The sequence below is a fragment of the Colobus angolensis genome, unplaced genomic scaffold (genome assembly GCF_000951035.1).
Source record: "Colobus angolensis palliatus isolate OR3802 unplaced genomic scaffold, Cang.pa_1.0 Scaffold41, whole genome shotgun sequence".
NCBI classification, from domain to species: Eukaryota; Metazoa; Chordata; class Mammalia; order Primates; family Cercopithecidae; genus Colobus; species Colobus angolensis.
The window spans coordinates 13,875,963-13,882,116 of NW_012117488.1; positions in this window are offsets into that span (position 1 = coordinate 13,875,963).

The following is a 6,154-nucleotide window of genomic DNA, read 5'->3' on the forward strand; positions in this document are numbered from 1 at the left end:
AGATTGCTTGACACTGGCAGAGTGAAATGGTTTACTAAGCTCTTTTAAAAATGACTCACCAGTAGCTAGTTTAAGTACTGTAACTTTATGTGCTACTCTTATGAGATATTTTTTCTTCTCAGTATATAAAATGTTTACTTAAGGGTATGTTGTTTTCTTCTTCTTCTTCTTCTCCTCCTCTTCCTCCTCTTCCTCCTCCTCCTCCTTCTCCTCCTTCTTCTGTTTTTTTGGTTTGGTTTGTTTTTGGGGTGCTTTTATTTTGAGACAGAATCTCTTTGTGTTGACCAGGCTGGAGTGCAGTGGCACCATCATGGTGCCTCGACCTCCCAGGCTCAAGTGATCTTCCTGCCTTGGCCTCCTAAAGTGCTGGGATTACAAGAGTGAGTCACTGCACTCAGCCCCTTTAAATATGATACTAAGAAAATATCTTCAAATTACAACTTTCAAGTCAGTGATCTTGAACAAAGCTATAGTGACATTTTCATTTTGTTAGTAACATGTTTTCCTCTGTTTTAACATTTTGCCTATGTAGGCAAGAGCTAAGTGTCTCATATATCTCCAAAGGCAATTTACCATGCAATTCCTTTTTATCTTCACCCAAACTCAGCCCGAATGAAAAGATGTTTTCTCAGAATAATTCTGGGGTTCTACAAGAGTATGTGAGGAAGGCCTCTTAGCTTGGTCCTATTCCACAGCTTGCTTAACATGGTACTAACCTGGTTTTCCCGGTCCTCCTGAAGCACGCTCCAGGCCCATGTTCTGGGAAATGCAAGAAGGTAGAGTGCTACTTCAACCACGGCAGTACTTCAAAAGCTTGTATTATCAAGCATTGCTGCCTGCTCCCAAATTAAAGGTAAGGAGTCCTTCAATACAGGAATGTTTGTGCAATCTATACCTTGCGGCTTCTCTGCAATGTTTCAGGTTCATACAGTAACAGTCTTCCCTTTTTTTTTTTTTTTTGAGACAGAGTCTGACTGTCACCCAGGCTGGAGTGCAGTGGCACGATCTTGGCTCACTGCAACTTCCTGCCTCAGCCTCCTGAGTAGCTGCAATTATAGGCACCTGACACCATGCCTGGCTAATTTTTGTATTTCTAGTAGAGACAGGGTTTCACCGTGTTGGCCAGGCTGGTCTCGAACTCCTGACCTCAGATGATCCACTCTCTTTGGCCTCCCAAAGTGCTGGAATTACAGGCGTGAGCTACTATGCCCAGCCAACAGTCTTCACTTTAAACTTCAGTGTGCAAAGACCTATGGTGCAAAGACCAAAAAAGTGTGAAAGACCTTCATGAAAAGACTGTTCAAACTTTATGGAAAGATCTGAAATTAAACCGAAGAACAATAAGAAGATATCAGGCTCCACACAAGAAGATTAATACTTTAAATGTATCTCTTCTGTCAAAGTCCACATATTAAAATAAATGCTAAATGATACCTGTAGGCACATAGCACTTTATAGTTCTCAAAGCAGATGCTTGTTTGAGCTGCAAACACTTTGGGAAGAGTAGGCTTTCCACAGATAGATGCTGTTATCATCTTACTATCTTCATTTCACCAACGAAGAAACAGGCTGTGAATGCTATTTTATTTGCCAGAAATCAGTAGGTGAGTAAGTAATACAGCCAAAATAAAATCAGAGTATTGATCAAAGTTCCAAAATTGTGTTATTACTTTTGTTTGATTGGTTTGATTTTACTTGAATAGTGATTATAAAATTCATCTAGTAAAACAACTGGCCAAAAAATTTCTGGTAAAAAATGAGGAGGACTTTTCAAAACATAAAAGAAAGCTACAAATTACTGCTACAAATTAAAACAGTGTGGAGGCTGGCTGTGGTGGCTCATGCCTGTAAGCCTAGCACTCTGGGAGGCTGAGACAGCTTGAGCCCTGGGGTTCAAGGCTGCAGTGAGCTATGATCATGCCACTGCGCTCCAGCCTGGGCAACAGAGGAAGACCCTATCTCTAAATAAATAGATAGATAAAACAGTGTGGAAATGGTTTCAGAATACCTAAATCATTTTAGGTTTACCATGGATGTGGTGGTGCATGAAGTAGAATAGAAAGTCCAAAAACAGCTAATTTTGAAATTTTTGTAGCATAATAGCCTTATTTAGAATTAGTGGCAAAATGATGAATTAATTGTTCAATAATTGGGTTTGGGACAATGCGATAATCATATTTTTTAAGTTAGATTATTATCCACACAATACCGAATACATTCAAAATAAATTAAAGAGTTTAATGTAAAACACAAAATTACAGGAGTACTAGAAAAATTTTAAGTGGAATACATTATAGCCTTTGGGTGCAAAGAGCCTTTCTTAGCACGACATCAAAGCTAGAAGTCACGAGAAAAAATATTCTTATAGGAATAATTGTACAGTTGTTACATTTGTACTATTTGATATCAGTTGCCAAATTGTTTTAATGTTAATGACATGTAAAATGCTTAACATATTGTTTTGCATGATTTTTTTTTTTTTTTTTTTTTTCACTCTGTCACCAGGCTGGAGTGCAGTAGTATGATCTCAGCTCACTGCAACCTCCGTTTCCTGGGTTCAAGCTATTCCCCTGCCTCAGCCTCCTGAGTAGCTGGGACTACAGGCACGTGCCACCGCACCCAGCTATTTTTTTTTTTTTTTTTTTTTGTATTTTAGTAGACAGGGGATTTCACCATGTTGGCCAGGATGTTCTCGATCTCCTGGCCCACCTCAGCCTCCCAGAGTGCTAGGATTACAGATGTGACCCACCGTGCCCGGTCTTTGCATGATTTTTTAAAAGCAGCATACAAAACTGTTTACTTCGTATTTTATGTTATTTTGAGAATGTAAATTAAAATACCTACAAGAAGAAACTATGAAAAATATCAGTAGTTACCTCTGGGTAGTAAGATTGTGACTGGTTTTTATTCTGTTATCTATATGTAGTTTTTAAATATTTCTTATATTTGTAATTTTTATAGACAAAAAAGAATAAAATAAATACAATGAAATTAATAATTCTGTAAAATTTGCTATTTATTTCAGAGTTTTCTTGCCTATTAAATACTTATTTTTATAAATAATAATGAGTTATCCTCAGCCAAACATGTAGTACCCAACTTTGACATCCTTCTCCTCTCTGTCTTGCCACTTTGGCCCCTCTTTAAGCCAGCTGTTAGTAAACATTCATTTTCTGTTAGACTGTAGATCAATGTTCAAATGCAGTAAGCCCTGAGTACCTGTGAGTCCTAAGAAAGGATTGGTGTTACCTGTACCTTCCCCTATCAGGGGCAAACAAAGCCTTCTTTGTAGCCATCAGCATCAGCTGAGTGCTCTTACACGTTCTGACTTAAGACAGCGTGGAGCTTTCTGAAGGGTAAAGACAATGCGTAGCCTTTAGAGGCTTATGTCTTCACCTTCTGCAAAGTCCAATAAAACGAAAACGGGAGAATGAAATTCTTCTTGTGTGGAGCCATTTAAACTAAAGCAGGAAAGGGGACATCAGTGGGTGTGAAATTTCAGCAAAATTTAGATGAAATACTGGACAGAACAGGGAAACCTGCCTCTGTGAAATGCCTGCCTATGGAGACCAGTGGGAGCCAAAACTAACAGGCATGCAGTTAGCAGACCATTTAGAAAAGAGTTATCTTGTTCAGCAGAATACCAGACAGACTCAGGAATTGGCAGCATCAAAAACAAGCAGCATCAAGCCATGTTGGGACCCGGCCTCCACTCTCCTCCCAGAACACTGTTATTCAAGTGCCCAATCCACCCCCTCCCACCCAAGTAGGAAGATGCTGTGTTTTGTTTTTATTTTCTCATTGAAAAGTTAAATGAGAGAAGCTAGGGATTTGGAAGTTCCAGCCTTAGCTTAAAGCCAAGGTGAATCATGAGACTGGAAACAGAGGTGTTTATTCAAACTGTGCATATAGCGTGATTACATCCTTGGCCCTTGGCAAAAACAGCCTCCTGGTCTCCCAGACATTTCTTCAGAAACTGACTAGCTTCAGAGAAGGACCTCCACATTCTGATTTGTGGAATTCTTCCAACAAAACAGCCAGCTCCTCACCACTTAACCCAAAATGAAGTTTTCTAGTTGGTAATCCCCATCCAAGTTCACAGAAGATATTAAGAAAAAGAAAACAACATGAGGAAGAGCCCAAAATAAAGAAAAAATGAAGTCAAAAGAGATCACAGTAATAATGCAGGAGCTAAAAGAAGAAACACAACACATTCTATTGCACCCATAAAACAAGAACAAGTTGTTATAGTAAAAGAAAAATCAGAAAACAAAGAATTCCTGAAAAGTAGAAATATCGAAGACATTTTAAAAATCCAAAATGTGGCTGGGATATAGGATAGAAGAAATCTACACACAGAGAACAGAAAATGAATATTCAATAAATATTAACTGCAAACATCTCACGTTCCAGGCAGTGTTTCAGGTGGTGGGAATACAAAGTGAACGAAATGGAAAGAAATCTCTGCCCTCATAGAAGTGACATTCCGTGAAAAGAAGTGAAATATATGAGAAAAATAAGGTAGTAAAGGACAAATACAGGTGACCCAATACCCTGGAAAATATGAATTCCAGAAAAAACAGAGAACAGAGAGATGGAATGAAACTGTCAAAGAAATAGTACAAGAAAATTTTCAGAACAAAAGCATACAATTCACTAAATTGGAAGAATTAAACAAATGTCTGTCACAACCAAAGAAAAAAGATACACATAACAACAGATCAGAAATCCAAAGATGGACATACCTAAACAATACACCTAATGATCTAGATCTAAACATAAGTTACATGCAAAGAAAAAGAATTAGAATTCTCAGTAGAAATAGCAAACACTGTTAAGATGCCAGATTGAGGCCCAATATATTATGGAGAAAATTTTTTTAACCTAGATACCTATAACTAGTAAAACTGTTAAGTCAATTGTGAGAAGAGAATAAAGACATATTCAGATGTTCGAGTACTCAAACAATTTAGCTTCCATTAACTCTTTGTACATTGCTACTGGAGAATATTGTCCAGGATATTACACAAGAAATATCCTTGTCTAGCTTTCCTATAGGAGAGCTTCAAAATAAGTTCAAGGCTAATGGTGGTGTGGAAGTCCAGAATTACAATGAATCTAAATTAAAATAAGGTGAAGGGTCCAAATCATATAATTGTGGATGTTATAATACAGACTTGAATGTGAATGAAACTCCAGACAATGTAGTCATAAATTTGCAGCAATAATCCATATGGCACGTCAAAAGCCCAGACCTGCTCTGAAGAGGACAAATCCATTAAAAAGATCATTATTATGTAACAATCTTGAAAATGCCAAGCTGAGAAGTCATCTGCCCCGCCAAGTGTGAGATAGATGATAGATAGATAGATAGATAGATAGATAGATAGATAGATAGATAATCAGAGACTCTAGTGTTAAAAAGAAAGAGGTGGATTGACATGTATGTATGGAACAATCTCCAGACATATTGGTAAGTGAAAAAAAGCAAAGTGTAGAATCCTTGCTTGGAACACCAACATTCATGCTATAAAAGTGAAAGGCACATTTAGAAATATGTTTGTATCTACAGAGAATACCACTGAAGAAAATTCAAGAAACATAGTAGTTTTCTCTGAGGAAGAGAACCAGGAAACTGGGAGACAGAAGTGGAAGAATTATTTAGTCTCATGGAATTTCTTTACCATACACATGTTTATCTAATCAAAAATTGATTCATTAAATTTATAAACAAAGTTAATGTCTACACTATAAACAGATTTCAGGAGACTAAGAGAGAAACAGTCTTAGATAATCCCATCATACATCCTCAGAATTTTTAAAAATTTCTCTCCCACCTCAGAATTACTCAAAAAGTCTCATGTATTTTCTTCAAGTCATTTTCTATTTAGTTACTGAAAATCTGGTTTGCAAAACGATGTGTACGTGTAACTTAACGATGTGTACATGTAACTTAAAAGTGCAGCTTTTGGCCGGGCGCGGTGGCTCAAGCCTGTAATCCCAGCACTTTGGGAGGCTGAGACGGGCGGATCACGAGGTCAGGAGATCGAGACCATCCTGGCTAACACGGTGAAACCCCGTCTCTACTAAAAAAACAAAAAACTAGCCGGGCGAGGTGGCGGGCGCCTGTAGTCCCAGCTACTCCGGAGGCTGA